This window comes from Hemitrygon akajei, chromosome 6, assembly GCF_048418815.1.
Source record: "Hemitrygon akajei chromosome 6, sHemAka1.3, whole genome shotgun sequence".
Lineage (NCBI taxonomy): Eukaryota > Metazoa > Chordata > Chondrichthyes > Myliobatiformes > Dasyatidae > Hemitrygon > Hemitrygon akajei.
This window is the reverse complement of record NC_133129.1, coordinates 148547201-148573561: the sequence shown is the minus strand read 5'-3', so window position 1 is coordinate 148573561 and position 26361 is coordinate 148547201. Positions and strand designations below refer to the sequence as shown.

Below are 26361 nucleotides of genomic sequence, written 5' to 3'. Positions count from 1 at the left end.
TGTAAAATGAGGTGGGATTACCCAATGACCTCTCTGTGAAAGCAGCAACTTTGAATATTTTTTGATGCAAAGTGACATAGATGCTAACCAAGGGTGAAAGTTTGCCATAGGTAAGAGAGTTGAGGTTACAATGATGTTACTTATTATTACAGGGAAAGGTATCATCAGGCTGTTCCTCAATTCCCTCCCCCCCCCCCCCCAGGACCAAATATCATAGTGTGGACTCCATCTATTAAAAGGCACTGTGGAAATGAACTTCGCTACAGAGCAAGAGAAACTCAAGTGGCAATGTCAGTCTTACTAAAGCCTCTAATAACATCTGTCTGTGGAACAGTGGAACATCATTCTCAAATTTGGCTGCCACAGAAATTTACTACCACTTTCAACATGCTTTTTGATGCTATGCAAGACATTTCCCACGCATTGGGACATTTTTCCACACAATTTGGCTTGCTCAGAGTAAGCTCCAAACCATGGTTGATTCTTTCAATGAAGCACATCACAGAAGTCATCTTACACATAATGTCCTCAACTAACCTACACAACTTTGCTGTCAAATAATAAAGGCTCATAGCCAGCTGCTACAAAACTTAGAGAACTTCCCATTTCTCAGAAGCTATTTCTAAGCAACAGCAATTAGTGATGATAAGGAAAAGAGTATTTGCAGATCAAGCCTTCAAACATCCTCCGAGATCTGGACTACCCAGAAGACACTAAAAATAAAACGAACACACTAGTTTGGCAAAATACACATAACTAAACCAGCATTGCTGTCCTCTCCCAGCATCAAGACCAAAATTAGGCCTACAGTGTTCGCATGTCCGTCACTGAAACAAGAGCTATTTTCCAGGATTGTCATGGGAACAGATTATCTAGCAGACAAAGGAAAAGATCAAAGGATTTGTACTTTTGTACGCTGATTCATGATCACTCAAAGTGATACAGGAGAATTCAGGTTGGTACTGAGAACGTCATGTTCATGATTCAGGAACACTGAGAGAAACAGAGGATAGAAGCTGTTCTTGAACCTGGAAGTACATGTTGTCAAGCTTTGGCATCTTTGGCATGATGGGAGGGCGTAAAGTGACAATGGCCGGGTGAGAGGATTCTTGATTACATTGGCTGCATTTCCAACATAGTGGGAAGTATAGACAAGTCAATGAATGGGAGGCTGTCTTCTGTGGTAGACTGGGCTACGTTCACAATCCTCTGCAACCTCCTTATGCCGTGGGAAGAGCAGTTGCCATACTAAATTGTGATGCATCTGGATTGGATTTCGCCTCACTTAAGACAGCATGCAGAAAATGTTGCTGGCTTTATATTTACAGGAAATATGCAAGGGAGATCATTCAAAATTTGTACTGAAACAGCCAAATATGGAGGTAAAAAAAAGGGTATAACTGTTGAATTCATTAGCATAAGAGTCTAGACAGTAACAACATTGGGTAATGTACAGTGGCTGAAGTAGACAGAGTTAGTGATTGCTCAGATATGTGGTGTTAAGCTTTTCGTGCTGGCAAATTTGATGGTGAGCACCGTTTCAGAGAGAGGAATAGACTCTCGAACTAGAATCAGAGATGTTGGCTCGAGTCTTCCCAGGGCTGAGCCGGAAGAAATCTCAGCCCATCAGCAGCGGATTTTGCACAGCCTAAAAAATTATAAACAATGTAGGAGTCAAGAGGGTAGAGATGCAAAGATGAAAGTTATTACTGTACGTATTTTCAGATGCTACGGGTCACATGCAGATCAGAGGTGTGAGGAGTGTGAGAGGTGTGATGGATGTCTGGAGTACAGAGATCATGTTGCAGGCTTGGGAGGATAATCCATTACTGGTGATTCTCAAACTACATTTAGACAGATAAGAGCAGACTCAGTTAAATGTGGCCCCACACAGCTGGATTGCAATCTTATCAAAGACTGCAGAGAGATGAAGGGGAAATAAATTAGTATGGTCACAACCACATTGAATGTTATTAGTAGCTTTGCTCAGAGCTGTTTTAATAGCGTAGCTGGGACAGAAACCTGACTGAAAGGGTTGACATGGTTATTATGGTATGAAATGCATGAATTTGGGAATGATGCTATGAAGTAATGCACGAGGCTCAATTCAACTCAATTCTCAAGAGCCATAAACACAGAATTTCCTGAAGGCAACAGCTTAGGTTTTGAGTTCAAATCTTTGAGCGGGATTCATGTCCAGTATCCTCCATCCCAAAAATTAGATCACTCCTAGTTGTAGCAAAATTACCATTCACTTCAACAAAAAGTCTCTTAGATACACCACAAATTTTCTGTCAAGCTGTTGAATTGATTTATTAAGCATTATACCAAATGAGTTCCATTGAAACAAAACAGAAGTACAAAGAAAAATCTACAATGTAATCAATTCGTATTTTACACATTTATAGAACCGACCATTTTAATTAACTGGTCCACATACAAAGAATAGAAGCGCTTACATTTTCAAATTATAGTAATTTATTAGGGCTTATAAAAAGACAAAGCTACAACCTCTGTTGTGCAGTGCACTGAAATACATGGCAAAATATCTTGGAACATGTGTGTATGAGGCGGGAAAGAAGTATGGAACAATTTTTTGCAGTCTTGGGATGCTGGTTTGGTTATTTAAGATGTTAGAAACATCTCTGACCTTTTCAGAAATCAGACCAGGTTTCTGGTTTTGACCTCCTGGTTCCAAATGATAATTTTTGGAAAGCCGAGGAGGTGACAAAATTTTCCCTAAAGCAATTAATGATGGTAGGAATGGAGGAAGAGGTAAAACTTTGGAAATATGGAGAAATATTGTTAATAATAGCAAGTCTATTGGATAGAAGGCTTAAGGAATAACAATCAGTATATGATTGGTAATCTTCAAAATTATCCTGGAACCAGATGACTTGGGATATGCTTGAATAAACTCTGGAATATAGAATCTGAAGTCTAGTCTCATTACTATGGGTGTGAAGAGTAAATTATTCCAACAATGTTCATGTGCATATGTTCTCCATAACAAAATAATCACATATTTTCAGTGGCCACTTTATTAGGTACAGATTACCAAATAAAGTGGTCACAGAGTGTACGTTCATGGTTATGTCTAGCTGTAGCCCATCCACTTCAATGTTTGACATGTTGTGCATGCAGAGATATTCTTCTGCACATCACTGTTGCAACACATGTTTATTTGAGTTATTATCACTTTCCTGTCAGCTTGGATCAATCTGACTATTCTCTTCTCACCTCCCTCATTACCAAGACAATTTTGCCCACACACCTGCCACTCACTGATTTTTTTGCACCTCTTTCTGTGAACTAATGAGTGTGAAAATTCACAGCAGATCAGAAGTATCTGTGATTCTTCAAACACCACGTCTGTACCAACAATCATTCCATGGTCAAAGTCATTTAGACAACATTTCTTCCTAACAATAACTGAACCTCTTGACCATGTCTGTGTGCTTTTATGCATTGCGTTGCTATCACATGATTGACTGATTAGATATTTGCATTAACAAGATATACATGATTGACTGAGTGTGTAATTTCAGGGTTTGTGCAAGAAGAACAAATGTAGTTGCAAAATGTCCTTCTTTGGCTGTAGTCTTTAAGGCAGTGGTCTTTAATGCAATAGGTGAATCACGTCACACCACACTTCACTAATACTAGGCATCACATTGATGGAGGTAGCCACACTGGGCACAGTTCACGCTCTACACAGACAACTGTAGATACAGCTGCACAGCACAACATTCAGAAAGTTTGTTCAATGGACCACAGAGTCCATATCATTTGTATAAATGATGAACAATGGTGCTAGGCATCCGTTACTGCGTAACATCACTTCCCACCATTTGCCAGTTGGACTAGTTTCCTGAACCCTCTGATCAGTGCTTCCTCTTCTGTAGTCAGCTGGCTACTTTTGCCAAACTCTGCATATTACTCTTTGATCTGATGCCCTGTTGAAAGGTTATTGCAAATCCAACTATGTACCTGTTAAAATTACTACCTACTCCTCCTGTTATTTTGTTATATATTTTCAGTTCCTAGATCTTATTCTATTGCATCAACAATTAAAGAGTTCTGTACCTTTCCTATCTGTAGCCTAGTTTATTTACCTATAACTACCCTAGTTCCCAATTAAATACCACCACACTCCCCACCACCACTACTTTATCATTTCCTGTCAGAGTCACCTTACGTACAGACACTCCTGTACCTAGTGTCTCTTATGCACGTACCATCTGTCTGTGTATATAAGCTAATCTAATGTATTTATATTTTTTGTTCTGTATACTCATTGAGTTTTTTTTAAATGCTGCATCGGATCCAGAATAACACACATTTCATTCTCTTTTACACCCGTGCACTGAAAAATGACAATTTATGACATGAGATTTGCATTAATATAATCACAATACAAACTCTGGGAGAGTAGTTGATTCAAATCATTAATCAAGCTGTCCACAAATCAATCTTTAGTTACATTATATTCAGTAATCATGGCATTTCACCTGTTGTTTCCTCCAATGAGCAAATAAGCTTTTCTCTTTGCAAGGAGCCCTGAGCTTGTATATTTTGGTAGGTAAAACAAAAGCTTCTTCCTGGTGAAAGGCTGCGGGAATCATTCTGCATCTGTGCAAAATTACAATCTTCAGAGATGACAGTGCCAATTCCCAAGCACAGGTTAAACATACCAACATGTGTAATCAGTACTGCAAGCTAATCACATAACTTACACAACCAACTACACTATATACAATCCCACACTAAATACACAAATCAAATATTCTAATTTGACATTAGTCCAGGCAAGGATTCATGGTGCAATATTACTGATATCACACAACACTCTCGGAACAGTGCCAAATTCTGATTCATTCTCCATTTTAAATTCATTCATTTACACTGAATATTCAATGTGCCTTCTCTTGAATCTTCTTTAATACCCTTCCTGCAGTGGTGAATGGGAAAATGGAAAGGTCAGCCAACTTTTGCCATCAATCTCAAGGTATAAACTGTTGTTATGGTTACATAGATGATTCAAAGTGCAAATTTTTGCGAAGCCTGCAACGTCATTTTTTAAAAATCGAGACGTGGGTACAAGTATTTCCAGCAAAGCCATAACTATTTCCTATGCCCAATTATCCTAGAACTCAAAAGATGGCAAACTTTTCCAAAGGGTACTTCAAACTCAATCACATTACTGTGGATATCAGTTTCATGGTCATGAGAGTTTAATCCAACTTTATTCATATTTGATTTGTTTTATTTTATTAATTTTTATAATTCCTGAGCTATCATGGCAAGACTTTAAACAATACCCGAGGTCATTATTCAAGCCCACTGGGTTATTAGTCATATACACTCTGTGGCCATCTTATTAGGTAAACTTGTACACCTGCCATTTAATGTAAATATCTAATCTGCAATTATGTGGCAGCAATTCAATGCAGATAAGTATGCAGGCATGGTCAAAGGGTTTAACTGTTGTTCAGACCAAACATCAGAATGGGGAAGAACTTTGACAGTGGAATGATTGTTGGTGCTAAACAGGGTGGTTTGAGTATCTCAGAAACTGCAGTTCTCCTGGGATTTTCACACGCAACAGACCAATATTGAGACTGTTGCTTTTCATGTTATCCTATCTAAATGTAGCAAGAATGAAAAATCCAGAACTGATGGATAGCATACAAGAGTGAGGAAGCTTTCAGATGGAAGTATGCTATTAACTAAGCAACGAGGTTTTTAATTGGTTTGCAGTTATTCTGAAGGGGGTCGGCGTAAGAAAATGGACCCGTAGCAAAGGCAGTTGTATTGACGCTCCATCAGGAAGCAAGCGCAATCATAATTATCCAAAAGCTGTACAAGTGCCACCAATGTAGCTGGCATGGACAGACCTTCTACCAGTCAAGATGAGCCAGTTAGTGTCAGTCTTTTTGGAGCCAGATCACCATGAGCTTCTCCACTTTCTTTGTTCCAGAAATAGAATGACAGAATAAGAAAATGAATATTTGGTAAAGGCACCAGTGAGCACGTTGATTGTTCAGAACACTCAGTGAAGAACTGAAAAGTTTGGTACATCTCTGTTATCTGGAGTCTTAATTTACATATGACTCATGCAAATCATATTTTATTTAATTTTATTTAAGTCTTCTTGTTCACTTGTTAGATTAGGAACTAGGGGTGAGGTGGGAATGATGGCATATTGACTGCAAAAGAGGGCTTAGGACTTAAGGGAGGGAAACGAGCTGGTTTTGCAGGGGCTGAGGGCAGCGTGGGAAGCAGGCAGGCTAGAAAACTCCACACAGCTCTTTTCACCTTCCTTCCTCTGCTATGTTTCTGAAGTGCCAAGGAAATAGTCTCAAGCAAACCCCACTCTCCATGCCCATCCCATCCTTGTCAAAATTAGAAGTACTGGAGTTCATGTCTAAGATTTCAACATTACTTGCTGTCTGCCTTCACTGCACAACAATCATCCCTGCATTTCTTTCCACAGCCGCCCTTGATTTTTGAAATGATTAAATGAATAACCCAGCATCTGCTCCTTGTCTGCATAAAATCTTCTATTATAAAAGCCATCAAAGTAGACATGAATGATTGATATTAAAACAATCCGCAGGTTTACACATAGCAACAGCAGTTCCAACCTAACTGCAAACGTACAAGCACTCACTTAACCTACCCTGTAAAGCCAAGTTTAGATTGTGCAATCAGTCATTATAAAGGAGCTTTAATAATATGATGCCACGTAATCTATTTCCAATATTAAAAGGACAAGTACCTTGCACATTACCTGAGGAGAATCTGTTACGTTGCCATGCAGCTGACAGTTACTAAGAGCTTTGTTCTTCCTGGATCATAGATGCTTTATATTTTCGGCAAGCATTGTCTGCTTATTACAATACCAACACAGCGTGAAAAATATTGGCATGAAACAAAAGATTAAGATTAATAAATAATAGATATGTTGGAACTCTTCCATTGATAAAGAAACACTATAAATCTAACTTGGAAGTAATGATCTATGAATATCATTGATATATTGAGTTTTAATTTTTTAAGAAGAATTTTCTAATTTTCCTCTGATATTTTTCAGACAGTTGGAAAATAAGTCAGTTCCAAAGAGGCTTGTATGACCTCTAAACAAGTTCAAAAATCTGTTTGTGAAAGATGTGCTCAAGGCAATTATGAAATACTCTTGATTGGATGTTAGCAACAACATTTTCTATTTACTCTACAGGAATATAACATAGGGCTAGCTATCACTGTTGAGTCTAGTTGGAACCATAAACTTTCAGCTATTTACGTGGAAGTCCAGGCTCTCGTGCATGTATTGCCATAAGCAAAAGCCTGTACTTACTGAATGATTAAAGACACTGTCATGATGTTCATCACTCAACTCCCCCATGGAATGATGGAGAGCAATCTTGCTGAAAACTCCAGAATTACATTTAGGATTTTGTCTCTCAGATCCAAATCTGAGTTAGACTTGACACAGACATCCAGTGATTTCAATCAGATTTGGGATTAAAGGGAGAGGCAACTTTATTATTTAAATTGGTTCAATATTAGTTTCAGGTGTTTCAAAGTATGATTTTTTTTAATTAAAGAAGCAATTATTCACTTCACTCTAATAATTTTAAAAAAACATAAACTGATGCCAATAATTTTTTTTTAAACTTTTAAGCTCCCCTTCAATTTTAAAAACCAGCAAAATTCAGAACAGGTCTTTGCCAGTCAAAGCTTTGAAAACTTTCAGGTACATCTGGAGGGCTGAGTTTTCTCCGCACACTGCTGGTGAACTGCCACCAATCTGCTTCTTCTGTTGAACTTCAGCCAGGAATTGGGCCTCTTCTTCTGGATTAGACAGCATGGGAGCTGGGAGACTTCAGACTGGCTGTGGTTATCACTTGTTGGTGTGAGCAGGATTTACAATCACCAAGAAATCCTGGAATTTCTTCTTGGAGCAGCATAACATTCAATTAATTTGGAGATTAATTGGCAGCTGGAAGTGATCAGTGCTAACTACAAAATCCTGGATCTTTGTGTCTGTTGGGCACCAAAGTTAAATGGCATCCAAGAGTCATTCATTTCAGCATTTAATCCTGGTAAATTGGAAACACCGGTCAAGAAAATGACTTGGAAAATATCAGCATATTCATGCTAATAGTACAATTTCCAACTCAATGCAGAATGTTTAGTCTAATTTCCTCCCTCATTCCTTTGTCCCATTCCTGCACCTTTAGCTGCGTACCTTGTCAACAGAGGGAAAGGGGAAAAGAGAGAAATGAAGACAGAAAGACAATGAAAGAGAGAAAGAAAAAAAACAGGCCAAGAGTTAAAAGAAGTGGGAAGATGTTTGAGCATATAAGGAACGGGGGGAGGGGGGGTTGGTGGTTGAATGCAGAAGACAAAATAAATGTTTGTAATAGGTGGAAACAGGTGTGAACTCGGGGTTAGGTGCTAGTTAATGGTCACCAATAGAGGAGATTTAAATGGAGGGAAGACAGAAGAGGGAAAAAGACGTTGCAACAATGAAACGCAGAATACTGCAGTTCTGAAATCTGGAATAAAAAAGAATGCTGGCCAAGTCCAACATGTCAGACAGTATCTGTGGAGAGTGAAATACTGAGTTACATCAGACAAACCGAGAACTGAAAGGTAAACAACCGCAGATACTGGTAATCAAAATGGCTGGAAATACCAAGCAAGCCAGGCAGCATCAGCCAAGACAAGAACGGAGTCAATTGTCGAGCCCCGGCATCATTGACCAAATATAGCAGCCCTGCATTCCCGTTTCCCCACCATTCCTTGTTCCCATACGGAAACAGTCGGCTCTGACACAGACAGCAAAGGCGGGGTCCCAGAAATTGTTGATGTCAGAGTTGACCTCTGAGATCTGAAGTGTGCCTAGGCAGGAGGGATCTAGTTCTTTGAGTTTACCTTGAGCTTCACTGAAACAGTCAGGAATCCAAGGACAGAAAAAACAACATATTCAGCATTCAGAATCCATCACTAAATCATGTTTTCAGACATAGAAACAAGCCCTTCAGCCCAACAAAAGTCCTGGATCGAAACAACTAAATACCGGCAGTTCAGTTTGGAGCTGCTGCACGTGCAGTGAGATCCCATCAGTTTGTTCAGCAGAGAGAAATCATTGGTATTCGACCAAACCTGAAAATCATAGAGCTCACTTACATTGAGATGAATACTGACTCCAGTATTCCTGTACAAACGTCTGTGTTCATGTTCCTCACCAGACAAATTACGAAGTCATTATGCCAACCATTGAACTCCCTCCACTCCCCTACTACCATAAAGCTTTCTACAAGCATATCAAACATGTATACACAATGAGATTTTCCACTGAATCAAGCTGACTGAGGAATTTTAAAAGCATGCTAAAACAGAATGTTGCAAACCTGCTTTCCCTTTAATAAAATACAGATTTAAAAACCTATGATTATTAATTTTTAATCTAAAGTTTTGCCTGGAGATTTAGACATGTTATATAACCAAGATTCATTATCAAGTTAATGACTTTATAATGAGAAAAACAAACAAATTACTATGATTAAGCTCTTCTTGGGCTTCCAGACAGGTACGGATATCAATTATAACCGACGTTTCTGTGAACTCTGCCATCTTCATCAGGGATAATGCCTGGGCATGTCTAGTCCAGTGGTATTTATACCCCTATAGTGTATCCCGGCAGACTAGACATGCCCAGGCATCATCCCTGATGAAGATGGTAGAGTTTATCATCAAAGCATTGGTTATAATTAATACCAGCACCCGGCTTGAAGCCCGAGAAGAATTTTGAGTGACTCCAAAAGGCTTTCAGTGTATTTGTGTGTGTGTATTGGATAAAAGACTACTTTATATCTACTAGCTGCTCGTCCCTAGTAACTTTGTTCACGCTACAGCAACAGTATGAATGAAGTGATGGGGGTTCCTAATAACAATGCTGCTTTCCTGTGACAACAGTCCATGTAAGTGTGTTCAATGGAGGGAAGAGCTTTACCCTTGATGGACTGAGCTGTATCCACTACTTTTTGTAGGATTTTCCATTCGAGGGCTTTGGTGTTTCCATTCCAGGCTGCGGCCAGTCCAAATACTCTCCACCACACAGCTTTGGAAGCTTGTTAGAGTTTTAGATGTCATGTCGAATCTAGACATTCTTTTAAGGAAGTAGAGTTGCTGCCATGCTTTCTTCATAATTGCACTTACATGCTGGGCCAAGGACAGTTCCACTGAAGTGACAGCATCTATCAAATCCATATTAAAGGGAGAAGTTGCATTCCTAGCTACAATTGTAAATGGTAATTTAAATATGGTGGAACATATACAATATACCTTGCATTGAATGGTTTAATTAATTTCTCATTAGCAGATTATGATTTTCCAGAACTTTGCCCTTATCCTGAAAAATAGAAGTCAGCAAATACGATGCAATGGTTCAAGAAAGGAAGGCAAGTAAAAACAGGAATGCCTAGGACAGTTTTCCCAAGATCTGGTGCAGGAAAATGATAGAATCTATTGTCAGAAAACTGGTAACAGGACACTTCAGAAAATATTTTATTAACAACTGGTGTCCAACATGGAATTATTAAAGGGAATATGTATTTATATGAGTTTTATTTAGCTATAACTTAGGGTAGATAAGGGGAAGAAGTTGTTTTGATGAACTTGGTTAAACATTGAAATACACATTATTGTGCCACAGAGGAAATTATTGCACAGTTATAGATCATAGGATTGAGATTGGAAGCATCTAGTAGCAGGAATGAGGACTCTTCTACAGACAGAAAACACTGGGGAGCAATAACCATGATATTTTTGCATTGTTCACTGACAATTCAGGCAGAAGCCAGCTGTCTCCATTGCCCCTGTCCTATATCTTTTAATTCTATTTCATCCCCAGATGCTTTCTGGGACCCTCAAGATGAGCTCCAATCTGAAAGCGTAAGGGAGGGCAAGTTGCACCAGTAAACCATTCACTTTCTGCTAGATTTGAGATACTACCCACCAGAAACTGACTCTCTCAGCTGAGTGCTGTCAGGTGATCCGAGTATTGAAATCATTGTTTGAGAACCTTTTCCAAAATTTCTTGTTGCAGTGGTGTCCCTCAACTCTAACAAACTGCTAAGGAGAGGATTAATCTATGGGACTAATCGGGTCGTGTTCAGTTTGCATAGTTGATGGTAGATGTAGCTTGCAAGTTCAGAGGTCAAGCTCCAACTCAAATTGTACTTGTTGATGGAAGCAAACATGAGGACAAGCTATGCATGGGTGAATGGTTGGAGGGAATACTGGGGAGGGTTTTGTTATTCTGCTGAACATATCTTCAGCTGTAAGAATTAACATTATTTATTAACTGAAGAATCAGAATCTGCTTTGGCAGCTTTGATATCAAATCTGCATATTGATGGATGCCACAATCTGCTCCAAATACATTTCATAATTATGAATGATTTTAGCACACAAGTGACATTCTCAGTTTTAAGATCATGCCTCTAATTTGTATATATAGAAAAAGGTTACAAGTACTGTATATTCAGGAAAATATTGTATTCATTGCATCTAAATATGGAGCACGAAGCAGTTGAATTCTGCAGCAAAATTGTCTTTACATGTGAATAACCAGAGATGCTACCATGGAAACAAAAGGTTAAGTGGAGTGTATTTATGACCTGCTGTTCCAGGATTGGCAGTTAATATTATCAAACTCTGTTTTGAGCATGTTCCATAATCTCGCTGTGAAATACATCGTTATAAAACCAAGGCATATCCTCAGAGAAATAACCTAATTTCCAAAGAGTACTTTAGACATACCAAAATCTCACTTTATCTCCCTTTAATTTCTGATGTAATTTATATTATAGGAACTGCTATACTGGGAACTGCTGACTGCAGCAAATGGACAATATATGTATGTTTAAGGGAGACACCTTCATTCCGTTATCTAAAAGGAAAGCTAGCTTGTGTTTTTAAGTATAAAATGCAAAAAATTAGGGTTTGCTCCCAAGTAACTGCAGTCTTTAAGTCTTGTTTGTGTAGTGAAATAGAACTTATTCTTCAGTTTTTATGGCTGTGACGGTAGAAACAACAGAAGTCCCAGTCCTTGTATTTCTACATCTTCAACAAGTTATATGCACTCAGTGGCCAGTTTATAGGTACAGGAGTGTACATAATAAAGTGGTCACAGAAGTGGATTCTGGTAGCCCATCCACTTCAAATTTTACATTCAGAGATACTCTTCTGCACGCCACTGCTGTAACGCGCGTTTATTTGAATTACTGTTGCCTTCCTGTCAGCCTGAACCAGTCTGGCCATTCTCCTCTGACCTCTCTCATTAACAAGGTGCTTTCACCCACAGGACTGCCGCTCACTGAATGTTTCTATTTTGCTTTTTCACACCATTCTCTGTAAGCTCTAGAAACTGTTGTATGTGAAAATCTCAGGAGATTAGCAGTTTCTAAAATACTCAAACCATCCCATCTGGCACCAACAATTCTTATGCGGTCAACGTCACTTAGATCACATTTCTTCCCCATTTTAATGCTTGGTCTCAACAACAGCTCAACTGAACCCCTATGTGCTTTTATGCATTGAGTTGCTGCCACGTGATTGGTTGATAAGATATTTGCATGAATGAGAATGTATACAAGTGTACCTAAAGAAGTGGCCGCTGTAGCGTACTTCCTACCATTGTTGCTTCAACAAAAATTTAATTTTTGTAACTTTCATTTAATAGTTTTGCACTGAAATTAATTTAAGCCTTTACCTTAGAATGATTATAGATATGATATTCACAAACCTTTCACTTCCAACTCAGAGCACCATTTGCAGAAGTTTGAATTACTGGTTGAACCTTTGATATTTGCAGATTTAACCTCTTCATTTAGGAAACTAAGATCCAGAGTACAACAGAACTAATTAGCTTTGCAACGTTTATAAAGTATTCCAATTGCCTGTTCATTCTCCCAAAGACTCCACACTATACTCAATCACCACCATTTGTTCCACTCATTTTAGCTGACTATATCCTTTTGCAGAATGTGTGATCCACATGCTTCACTCTCCACTTCGATTTGCACTGTCAAGCCCACTCAGGTGGTGCTATACCTGGAGTTTCTCCTGACTGACTGGGAACATACATGGTAATATTAAACCCACGGTCAAGTAACTGCTGCAACTGTTAAATAGGAAAAAGAATCCGTCTCCAATATGTGAGTGTACAGCAGACACCAGCTCCATGATGTTTTATCTACAGGGAACCTGAAAATACTGCAAGGGAATCATACAGCATTGGAACTGATTCTCTGGTCCACCATTTCTACGCTGACCATCCAATACAGGGCTTTGAACTAAAATATTAACTGTTTCTCTTCCCACAGCCACCACCTAAGTAATTCCAACATTATCTTGTTTTTTTTTTGAACTTCCAGCATCTGTAGTTTTTTTTAATGTTTTCCACATTTCCACTGGTAATGAACCAGTCCATTACAAAAAAAAGTCTCCTCTTCGCTGACTGCCCACTCTTCTCGCTGCCTCGGTAAATCGGCCAGTATAAGGACAGCTCCCACTCTGGTGACTCTTTTCTCTCCACCTCCATCAGGCAAAAGATATCAAATCCTGAGAAAACATACAAGGCTTAAGGACTGCTTCTATTCTCTCCTACTATATTTACCACAATGTCAACTGTAGCCTACTGGGAATAAAGATTATTTACATTTATTTATTAGGGATGAATAAATAGAATTATTGTTTGGTGGTAATTGGCTGAAAACTTTCATAGATTTGTTTTAATTAAAATGCTAATGAAACAGCTTAGACTTGAAGATAAGTGCATTTCAGTTCTGCCATGAATGACATCAAGGGAGTTTTGAGCTTTCACATTTAAATTGGATTGAACTGAATTGACTTTATTTCTTAAATCCTTCATATACATGAGGAGTAAAAATCTTTACGTTGCGTTATAATAAATAGAAAAGTCAATGTAACACAGAAATACACTCAGATCAGCACGAGTTAATCAGCCTGATGGCCTGGTGGAAGAAGCTGTCCCGGAGCCAGTTGGTCCTGGCTTTTATGCTGTAGTACCATTTCCCGGATGGTAGCAGCTGGAATAGATTGTGGCTGTGATGACTCCAGTTCCCAATGATCCTTCGGGCCCTTTTATCACACCTGTCTCTGTAAGTGTCCTGAATCATGGGAAGTTCACAACTACAGATGCGCTGGGCTGTCGGCACCACTTTCTGCAGAATCCTGCAATTAAGGGAGGTACAGTTCCCATACCAGGCAGTGATGCAGCCAGTCAGGATACTCTTAATTGTGCCCCTGTAGAAAGTTGTTAGGATTTGGGGGCCCATACCAAACCTCTTCAACTGTCTGAGATGAAATAGACACTGTTTTGCATTTCTCACCACACAGCTGGTGTGGACAGACCACGTGAGGTCCTTGGTGATGTGGATGCCGAGAAATTTAAAGCTCTTTACCCTCTCAACCCCAGATCCATTGATGTCAAATAACAATTAGCCTATCTCCATTCCTCCTGCAGTCCACAACCAGCTCCTTTGTTTTTGCAACATTGAGGGAGAGGTTGTTTTCTTGACAGAGAGGTGACTTCTCTGTAGGCGACCTCATTATTGTTTGAGATTAGGCCAATCAATGGAGGGTTGTCGGCAAATTTAATTAGCAGATTAGAGCTGTGGGTGCCGACACTGTTGTGGGTATACATGGAGCAAAGGAGGGCTCCCAGTACACAGCCCTAAGGGGCTCCCGTGTACAGAGTCAGAGGAGTGGAAGTGAGGGAGCCCACTCTTACCATGCAATTCCATGCAAAAAAAATACTGGTCCAGTTAGATTCCTTTATTGCATTATTCAAATCTGGATCAAATGAAGTGTTTACTAGAAAGGTTCAATTAAGTTCAAAGTACATTTATTATCAAAGTATATATACATTATCCAGCCTTGAGATTCGTCTCCTTACAGGAAACTACAAAACAAAGAAACCCAAAGAACCCAGTAAAGAAAAGGCCATCAAGCACTCAATGGGCAACGAGAAAAGAAACAGATTGTGCAAACAATAAAAGTAAGCAAATAGCATTCAGAATTATGAAAGTGAGACCTCCACAGACATGACGCAAACAGCCTCAGTTCAGCGTAGAGCTGGGTAAACATCACGAAGCAGCCTTCACCCCCACCACCCTGCCCGCTTCAATCTGACCCGGCACTTAAATTGTCCAAACTTCAGGTCACTCCTCGCTCTTCAGACCCGGGTCCTGGCGCTTCAATACTCTCTGGGGCCTGAACCCTGCCGCCACCATTTGGCCAGTACCTGATCTTTCCAATTCAGGTCAGCGCTTAAATTGATCGAATTTCAGGTCTCTCCTCATTCTTCTGGATGGGCCAGTGCTCTGACATGGCTCTGCCTCACCTCCAATTGCCTTAACCCAGCCTCGACTCTTTTCACCTCGACTCCATCTCGCCTCCGCTTCCCTCGACTCTGCCTCATCTCTGCTCACCTCGCCATCGTTTGGGGTGATCATTTACCAGGAAAAATGATACTAATAGAGTATTTAGCTGTTTTCTTTGTTTTGTTTCCTGTCGATAAGTAGGCCCTGAGCTTCACCGGCACCAGTTCAAACGGGAGCTTCGTTGATTAATTAATTGATATGCTAGAGCTCCACAGAAGATCAATTAACTGTTTGCATCAAAGACAATGTAAGCAGATGGGTTGACAACCATGTGAAAACCAGAGAACTACGTTTGAAAATATTTGAAAGTACTTTTGCTGTATGGCGTTTATAGCATTTAGTGTAATGCCATTACAGCAGCAGTGACCCAGGTTCAATTCCACCGCTGCCTGGAAGTAGTTTGTACATTCTTCTATGACCACATAAGTTTCCTCTGGGTGCTCCAGCTTCCTCCCAAGTTCCAAAGCTGTACAGGTTAGTAGGTTAATTGGGCAGCACGGGTTCATTGCACCAAGGAGGGCCTGTTACTGTGCTGTAACTGAATAAAATATAACATTTTTGTATGTTGTAAGTTTGGAGATGTCAGGCAGTAAGGATGTTCAGCCAATCAAACATGTTAAAAAGTTTTGTTAATCTCACAATGTAACAGCCTCGGTTTGACAAATGGAAAGTAATCAGGATCACTGGATAGAAATTTGAATGCTCTAAACAGTAGGAATTAACTAAAGTATTGTAGAGGCGATTTCAGACATACATTTTGCATTGATTTTAATCTCAAATCATGAAGTATTAAATGGACAGTTGCATGTTTTGAATCATAAAAGATCCAAGTTATTCTGGAAACAATACATTCTCTGTGAAACGAAGACAAAAATATTGAACTTTGACACATTTCTTTTTGTCCAATTTTCAGATCATCAGAGGTCTCAATTGGGAAAGAGTCTGCAAGACTTAATCATATATTCAAAACAAGGAAATTGATCAACCAAGGGTATTTCAGCTTCTGGTATAATGGATATTAATTCAATTCCTTTATATCACGAAGCTCATTAATTCTGACAAGTCATTTCTCTTGATAATATTAACAACAGCCCCTGTTTATCAAATAAATGTCAAAACACAGTGGACCATTTATTGAAATGTCTTGATAGCAGATTTTCTGATTAATAAGAGCCCAACTAGAATTAGTAATCTAAATTATTACCATTAATGCATTCCATTCTAATGTTTTACTTTCTAAACTAAAAGTTTCTCAAAAATTAGGAATTAGCATCAACTTCTATTTTCTTGGTCCTCTTTCTGAACCAAGACTAAATCTAACCATTCAGTGCAGCAAGTGCTTGATCTAAATAACTTATCAACCTTGTCATACTCTGGTTTTCTCCTACAGTCCAAAGACATACTGGTTGGTAGGTTAATCAAGCATTGTAATTATCCCGTGACTAGGCTAGGTTAAATCAGGGGTTGCTGAGCAGCACGGCTCCATGTTATAGCTCAATAAATAACTAAATAAATCTTGTTGCCACGAAGCACCATACAGCAATGCAAATTTATTTTGGCAGAACTTGAATCACACAAATTGCTCTTTGACATAGTAAAAAGTTAACTTACTAACTTCCACCGTTGGCCATGAAGGAATTAAAATATGGAAGAAAACTTCTAACTGGAGTGATCCAAGGGCAGTGGAAGAAGACAAACCAAATAGATAAATCAAATGTCTTTGAAGAAATGTTGGCTGCCATTTTGTGAAGCTGCTCTGGAATCTCCATTTTGTGAGCTGTCTTGTCAACTGGTTTTGCTCAGGAATAGCTGTATCAAAGTTCTTTAAAGTGGAGGCAATGATGCTCCTAATAATTGGCTGAACTAAAGATTATTTCCAAGTAAGAAGTTACTTGTGAGACTTTCTTTGGTAAGATGAACATGCAGGTGTATGAATAGGGGAGTCTGTGTCCGACCTGAGCAAACCAAGGCTAGTAACAGACTTTGATTCAGAGCAAACAGACATTAATTACAAGTTGTTACTTATAAAATGGGCAATAAAGTGATGCTGGCTTAAACCAGAGCCAATGGGAAGCTGACACATGTTAGCCAGATAGGCCAGAGCCGAGATCAAAATACTGCATTTGAACTTATAAAGGAAAGAATATGTATATAAGAATCTGAGCTGTTGAATGCAAAGCAATGAGAACTCCAGAGACTAACTATGCCGGGGGATGGGAAGAAGGAGAATCAATTGTTTTGCCAACAAGGGATACCCTAGTCAGTGTCATAAATTGGAGAAGTCGTCTGAGTAAGTACTGGTACAGAAGGAACAATAGAATTCATGTTTTAAGCAGTTGGCCTGGCATCAACATAGTTACATGATATTCATGTACAGATAATAATGTAAAATCTTTGATTCATTAAGAATTGTGTCATGAATTTCCTAACCTAGATCAGTAGAGGATAGGTCAACACCACAAATACCTCCACCATGTTCCCCTCTTCCACCGTTATCACCAGCACATTCGTAAATTTTCTCTACTTCATGCTCTGTGAAGTCTTCAGCTTCCTCACCCAAGTTATAATGGACTGAGATTTCTTGCTTTATACTGCTTGAAACTGGAGAAATTCAACTTTCAACTAAGTTAGGTCTAGGGTCAGTACTCCTAACACCAACTATCAATAATCTCCCCTTCCCTCATCTTTCAGTTTGGTCTTCGATTCTTTCACCTCTTCACTGCGTTGCAGATGTGAAGGTGGAGACAGGGAAATCAATTAGTCAGTAACTAGAACCCTTCATCCATGTAAACCTTGTCTTCTTTAATCTCTCCAAAGTCTTTATGACCTTCTTAAGGAGTGTTCCTAGAAATGGCCACACTGGAGCACAACTGTCAGTACCTCCAGTTGAACGTTGTCTTTTTGTGTGTTTTCCCCTAGCCGTCAGTCTGAGGTTTTGTATTGCCCTGTGCTCTTGTTTGTTTTCATGCCCCATATTCTCCTGTCCCCACTCCTGCTCTACTCCAGCCCCTGTATTACTGAGAACTCCATCTCTCATCTGTTTCTCATTATTACCTGTTTTGCTGCCACTTCTGCCTCTTCTGTCTCATTGTGCTCCACCTATCATCTGCCTCTCTGTTCATTGCTTAGTGTATTTTATTCCTGTGTTTTCACGTGTTTGTTGCCAGATTGTGTTAGTGAGTTTACCTGAGCATTTTATCTGTACTCTGTCCATCTGAATATTGACTCTGCCTGTTTCCCGATTCTGGTTTTTTGATTTCTCTGGCTGTTTTGATCTCTGCCTGAACTTTAACGCCGACTTTGTTTGCACCTCAGGATATGTTACTCAATTAATATCACTGTGTGCACAGTACTGGGTCCGCGATTGGATCCCTGCTCCAGCGCCCTGACGGTACAATCTGGCCAGAATAGATCCAGCAGACCCCGGTCGTCTGAGAGCTGCCCTGGAACAACAGGGAGTGGTGCTGGGGAGACACCAGAACCAGCTAGACTCTGTGTTCAGGGCAGTGGAGTCACTTTCTACCGATGTAGCCAATCTTGTGGCCCAGACTCAGTCACTCCAGCTGTCCCAGAGCACCCATCAACATTCTGTGACTGCATCTTCCACCCCGCCCTCTGCATTCTCGCTCACTTCTCCCATCCAAGAGCGCTGTCCGCCTCCTCCAGAAAAGTACTCAGGTGAGCCCAGTACCGGCCACTCTTTTCTCTTCTGGTTCTCCCTCATTTTTGAATTACAACCAACAACATTTCTGACTAATTGAGCCAAGGCGGCCAACACCATCACCCACCTGTCCGGTCGGGCAAGAGAATGGGGAACAGCCGTCTGGGAGGCAGGCTCACCTTTCTGCAGTAGTTTTCAGTTATTCTGGTGTGGAGGGGTGTTTTATCAATTCTGGCTTGGCTGCCCAGTGGAGACGAATGCCCCTGCCACCTTCCAAGCCCTGATAAATGACGTTCTCAGAGATATGCTGAACCAATTTGTTTTTGTGTATCTTGACATTTTGACTTTTTCTAAGTCCCTTGCTGAACACACAGGTCACGTCTGCAGAGTTCTCCAGCACCTTCTGGAGAACCAGCTCTTTGTGAAGGCTGAGAAACGTGAGTTTCATCGCAATACTGTCTCCTTCCTGAGGTATGTAATTTCAGGCAGTTCCATTCAGATGGACCAACAGAAGGTCAATGCCGTGATCGAATGGCCCCAACCCTCGACTCGTCGGGAGTTGCAACGCTTCTTGGGCTTTGCTAACTTCTATCGCTGCTTCATCAGAAATTACCGTACACTGGCTGCACCACTCACTGCTCTTACCTCATCAGCTGTCAGATTCTCCTGGTCCCCTGTTGCTGATAAAGAACTCTCTGACCTGAAGGAATGTTTCACCTCTGCCCCCATCCTGATTGAACCCAACACCGACTGGCAGTTCAGTGTGGAGGTGGATGCGTCTGACATTGGCGTAGGAGCTGTTCTGTCTCAGCACTCGGCCAAGGATGAGAAGGTACACCCCTGTGCCGCCTTCTCTCACCGCCTCACTCCCACGGAGAGGAATTACGATGTCGGAAACCGGGAGCTGCTGGTTGTGACACCAGCTCTGGAGGAGTGGAGGCATTGGCTGGAGGGAGCCAAGGTGCCATTCTCAGTCTGGACTGATCACAAGAATCTGGAATATATCGGTGCTGCCAAGCGTCTCAACTCCCGTCAAGCTCATTGATCCCAGTTTTTCTCAAGATTCAATTTTACTCTGTCCTTTCGCCCCAGGTCTAAGAATGGAAAACCTGATGCCCTCTCCCAAAGATTTCCCTTCTCTGAGACCCCCAAGGTACCAGATGTCATCCTCCCTGCTCACTGTCTCGTGGGTACAGCACAATGGGACATTGACTCCATTGTGTAAGCTGCTCAACAGGGCGAGGCATCCCCTAGTCAATGCCCCACTAACCGTGTTTATGTTCCCAGCTCTGTCAGCTCACAGGTCATTCAACCGGGTCATTCTTCCCGGTTATCCTGTCACCCTGGAACCAAGTGTACTCAGGCCATCATCAGTTGGTGGTTCTGGTGGCCCTCCATGGGAGATGACATCCACAACTTTGTCTCAGCCTGCTCAGTCTGTGCTCAAGGCAAGAACTCTAACCTATCACCCGCTGGCCTATTACAACCCCTGTCTATCCCCAAGAGACCCTGGTCCCACATTGCCCTGGATTTTGTCACCGGTCTTCCCCTATCAGTTGGTAACACCACCATTCTCATAGTAGCTGATTGTTTCTCTAAGTTTGTACACTTCATTCCTTTACCTAAATTCCCCTCTGCAAAGGAACAGCCAAATTACTAGTACTTCACGTTTTTAAATTACATCGTTTACTTGTAGCTGTTGCGTCAGATGGGCTCTCAACTCACATCCAACTTCTGGAGGGGATTCTGTAATCTTCTGGGTGCCTCTGTGAGTCTGTCTTCAGGATTCGACCCACAGACCAATGGCCAGACCGAGCAGGCCAGCCAACAGCTAGAGACAGTATTGTGGTGTCTGGTCTCCCAGAACCCCTCTGAGTGGAGTCAGCAGCTACCCTGGGCCAAGTACGCCATAAACCCTCATCCGTCCTGACCCACTGGTCTGTCTCCCTTCGAGTGATGCCTTGGCTACCAACCTGCACTGTTTCCTGCCCAGGAGGAGGAGGCTGGCGATCCATCTGCTGAGGCATTCATCCGCCGTTGTCAGCGGACGTGGAGGCACACTCGCTCTTCCCTTCTCCGTACCTCTGTTAGGATCAAGCGTCAAGCTGACCACCATCGCTCCAAGGCCCCACATTACCACCGAGGACAGCATGTGTGGCTTTCAACCCCAGACCTTCCACTCGAGATGGATTCCCACAAGCTCGCCCCTCGCTTCATCGGACCCTTTCCCATTGCTAAAGTCATCAGCCCTGCTGCCGTCCATCTCAACCTCCCCTCCACTCTCCGCCACATGCATCCAACCTTCCATGTGTCCCGCATCGACCCTTTCATAAGCCACCCCTTGTCCTTTCCCCAAACAACCCCGTCACCCATGGCTCATGAATGGGTCAGAGGCGTTCATGGTGCGTCAACAGCTGGACTTTCGTCAATGGGTCCATGGCCTCCAGGACCTTGTGGACTGGGAGGGCTACGATCCTGAGAAGAGGTGCTGGGTTCCTGGCCGTAACATCCTGGCTCTCATCAGAGACGTCCATCACCAGCACCCAGCTCTACCTGCCATGATGCCAGGAGGCGTCTGTGCGGTTGAGTGGTGGGGGGTGGGGTTATTGTCAGTACTTCCAGTTGAACGTTGTCTTTTTGTGTGTTTTCCCCTAGCCGTCAGTCTGAGGTTTTGTATCGCCCTGTGCTCTTGTTAGTTTTCATGCCCCATGTACTCCTGTCCCCACTCCTGCTCTACTCTGGCCCCTGTATTACTAAGTACTCCATCTCTCATCTGTTCTTCTTTATTACCTGTTTTGCTGCCCCCTGTGTCTCATTGTGCTCCACCTATCATCTGCCTGTCTGTTTATTGCTCAGTGTATTTCAGTCCTGTGTTTTCACCTGTTTGTTGCCAGATTGTGCCAGTGAGTTTTCCTGAGCCTTTCCAGCATTCATATCTGTACTCTGTCTGTCTGAATATTGTCTCTGCCTGTTTTCTGATTCTGGTTTTTGGATTTCTCTGGACGTTTTGATCTCTGCCTGAACTTTGACGCTGACTTTGTTTGCACCTCGGGATTTCTTACTCAATTAATACCACCGTGTGCACATTACTGGGTCTGGGATTGGATCCCTGCTCCAGTGCCCTGACGCAAACATGTTCAAACTTGAGGTGGAGGTACCTGATAAAGTGCCTATGGTCAATGGGGTCACGAAGAATCTGACTCAACTTATTGACTGAACAACAAATATTAATTGGGATCACCTTAATATTAAAGGCTCAGAGAGGGTGATGTTTCCAAAGAGTTCTTTTTTCATGTAGCATTTACATAGACCATTGAGGGAAAGAACATTTCTGGGTGTTATTTTGGGGGATATTGCTGATCAAGTGAAGATAGTGTCAGCGAAGGATTCTTTCGCAGGTGATATATCTCCATGTATTTTAAAGTGGTTATGGAAAAGGACAAGGATAGACCAGTGATATAGGTCTTAAGTTGGGGGAAGGCCATTTCCATTAACAAAAGGGAGGGTCTGGCAAAGGTAGATTGGACCATCTACTTGCAGGTAAGACTACCTCCACACAGTGGAAAGAATTCAAAGGAGAAACAAGAACTGAAGTCCAACATATTCCTGTACGGGTAAAAACCAAGGGTAATAAAAGTAGGAAACGCTAAATGCCGAAGGATATCGTGGGTTGGATAAAGAGAAAAAAGAAGTCCAAGTTGGTTGCTTTTTAAACGTATAGTTCAGTTAGAATGAAAACTAAATAGTTCAGACATCGACTGCAAATTTGGGAAAATATTCATATGCCTATGGCTTGACTTTAAAATAAAAGGAAACTTTACAGCACATTAAGTTCCGCAATTCAGTCAAGAAGCTCTTATCATGAAATTGACTGTGATAATCATATTATAATCAGCGGATTCTGAGATTGAAATGCAGTCAAATTTGCTGCCAGCCATTATATATATTTCACTGTACTAAGTTCTTTTAAAACAATGATTTTTTTTTAATACTGATTAGGTATGGTTGGTTGGGATGGGCATCATAAAGTAGTAATCTGATAATAAAGCTCATTATAAGGTTCTGCCTGCAGCTTGTATGCATTGTCACATGTCAAGAATGGTGGGCTTAATGGCTCAGTAACCAGTTGGTACAGACTGTAAAATCTCCAACCTCAATAGAGAATAGATCTTGCATTTATATTTCATATCCTTATGAATCATAACATCTAGACACCTTACAGCTAGTTAAGCATTTTTTGAAGAATTGTTACTAATACAACTTGCCAGCCAATTTGCATGTAACAGGTTTTCACAAACAGCAAATGTGGAGTATTGTCTAGGTACCATTTGAAGTATAAAGAAACCCAGGAGAGTTATCCTGCTAAAATGAACATTTGGATTAAAAAAAAACTGGAGATGAAGCTTAAAAGTCATAGAATCAGAGTAATACAGCATGCAAACAGCTCTTCAGCTCAACATGTACATTCTAATCAAGTTGGTTAATGAAGCTGGTCTCATTTGCCTGTATTTGCCCCATTTCCCTCTGAAACTTTGCTACCCATGGACCTGTCCAAATGTATTTTCAATGCTATAATGCCACACATTTCCCCCCCCCCCCCCTCCACCTATGAGTAAAAGTTCCCTTTCAAATTGTTTCCCTCTTATTTTAAACCAAAACCCTTCAGTTTTGGATTCCCCTATGCTGGGGCAAGACTCTGATTATTCACTTTATTCCCTACATTCCAGGGAAATAGTCTTAGCCTATACAGCTGCAATATGATGTCCCAAAACCTGTACTCAATATCCTGACCAACGAAGGGAAGCATTCCAAATGGATTCTTTAGCACCCTGTCACTCTGTGGCATCACTTATTAAGCAGCCTTATTATTCATCCAACATTAGAATCACCAGCATTGCAGATCTTGCCTCTGAATGAGAAGTTGGACAGACTTTGGCCAACTCAACTAACTTGAAGTCACTATGACATTATGACACTTGTCAAAAAATAATCTCATTAATTATTTTGCCAACTACCAATATTAAGATGTAACTTTACACTAGGTTGATGATACTATCCATCAAAACACTCACTTTGAAAAATCAGATCAAGCACCAGGTGGTCCAGTGCACCATCCTCCCTCACTTTTCCAGATGTGCAAGACCAACTAATTTGTCTTCACATACACAGCCAGAGTTGTGCTACACTCTGTGGGTCCAGGAAGTGAGAGAGCCTCATTGAGCACACTGCGGAATTCTCAGACCTGAGACAGTTTTTTGTCAAAAGTTTTTCTAACTATTTTAAAACATGGAGGCATGTTAAAATATTGATTAAAGTTGCAATTTTATACATTTTTGTTACAATAACTGTAAAACACTACAATAACATTAAGGTCATTGAAACCCTTTCACAATATCGCAGTTCTCATATACCAGAGAGCCCCAGCATAAAGTCGTGCCAGATGTGGTGCATCAAGCCTTCCCTCCAACTTGCCAATGGCAAGACCAGCAGCAGATCAAGAAACTCCTCATTGCTGATTGTGGGCTTCCGTGTTCAGCTGAGCAAGGGAGTCTGAAATATGTTCTGCTGCAGAAAGAACTGCCAACTGGTAGCTCCCTACAGATCCATTATTGTCAGCTTGATTTGGCCCAATATTACGCTTCAAAAATGAAAAACAGTCACTAGCAATATGAGCTTGTTAGAATCTAATCAACTTGGAAAAACATAGCTCTAGGTTATTCAAAAACAAAGCTGCTCAGGATTCAGGAAGCCACTCACTGCCTTTAGCATTTAGAAAGGCAAGATGAGTGGAATTTGTGCTGTGTTTTGAAAGGCTCTCCTTGAAAAGATGGTTGAAGAAGAGTTTTCAATTGGTAGAGAATTAGATAGAACAAAGGGAATTAGATAGAACAAACTGAAGGTTATGGAGAAACTCTTTAGCAACCCTTATTATGAAAAGGAAGCATTAATTTCAAAACAGCACAGGGACTTAATCAAGTAATTGTTTGCTCGAGTTTAAATCACAACTTCCCAAATAAACCCTGTTGCCTATATACAAGACGTGCATTCCTATCGAAAGCAAAAGAAATACATATCAAGTGGCATCTAACCATAGAAATGCTAGTTTTTAAAATTTGTTGTTTATATTCAGGAGGTAGCCAAAGATTTTAGATCGGAATAATTCCAAAAAGAGTAAATTCCCCTGAGCACCATTAACAGGACTAAAAGGTAGCTCAGTGAATATTTAAGTAAACACCAGCACCACAATCGGCAAGAACTGACAGGTAATGAGTTATACAATGGAAAACTATGTCTACCTGGATGTTTTTGGGGTGGCACTGAAATGATGGATTGCAGCCATAACTCGGGGGACCACTGAGGAAACTTCAGACAGAAGGCAACATCGGGTCAGAGATATAACCTGTGATGTAGACCAAATCACCTTTGGCAAGCAGAACCAACATGCAGTCGTGAGAACCACAGTGTCCTTAATTCCAATTTACACTATTACAATTCTGAAAACACAAACGTTAAGGAAAGATTAAATCAGAGACATTATGTTGTTCCTTTTCCACCCATTCACTTGCTTATATTTACATACCCTCACTCAGACATAACAAAGATTCAGTGGGCTTAGTTCATTTCCTGTCTGTGTAAGAGTCTCCCTATAACCAATTGAATTCTCAAGAGCTTTGAAGACATCACCTTTCGACTTCCAGTATCATTCATGAGCTACTCCCATTCTGGGGCAAATGTGTAACTAATGACAGCACACATCTTTGGCTGGAGGGTGGTCTGTCTGCTGCAGAACTCTCCAATCATACCATATTATCCGCACTCATAGTAGAACTGAAAGTTCACTGTCAAGAGCACAGCAAGTAAGTGCAGTTCGCTGTAAAAGAGGAATGTGACACCGGAGAACAGATAACGGCTTTATGGAGAGTCTTGTGTTATAATAAAACCAGCTTTCATCAGCTTCAAAGCAATGCAGAGGACTATGTTAGATAAACTCCTCCTGGAAATAATCCATTTTACTCACGGCAGTTTGACCTTGGGCAGCAAGATAAGTCACCAATGCTAAGTGAAATATATAGTTTTAATAATTTAAAAACCTCTTCTTTTTGTCCTGACATGGAGTGCTGTGATAAATCAACAGGGTCCCGAGCTTCCATTCATCACATTGGAAATCTCTACTTCCCAATATCAGAGCCTCAGTTGATTTGAATATATAATTATGAA

General features: G+C 40.8%; 1 protein-coding gene across 2 annotated transcripts in view; it reads right to left on the bottom strand.

The window, feature by feature from the left end:
* tub (TUB bipartite transcription factor) overlaps positions 1–26361 on the bottom strand; it is a 337531-nt gene that overhangs the window by 271049 nt on the left and 40121 nt on the right. Inside the window, exon 1 of one of the 2 annotated variants that reach the window (XM_073049512.1) lies at positions 6794–6874. The exons of the other annotated variant lie outside the window; for it this stretch is intronic. The gene's annotated coding sequence lies outside the window, so the exon portion shown is untranslated. Of the gene's footprint in view, positions 1–6793; positions 6875–26361 lie in introns of those variants that run through there. 2 annotated transcript variants of the gene reach the window in all.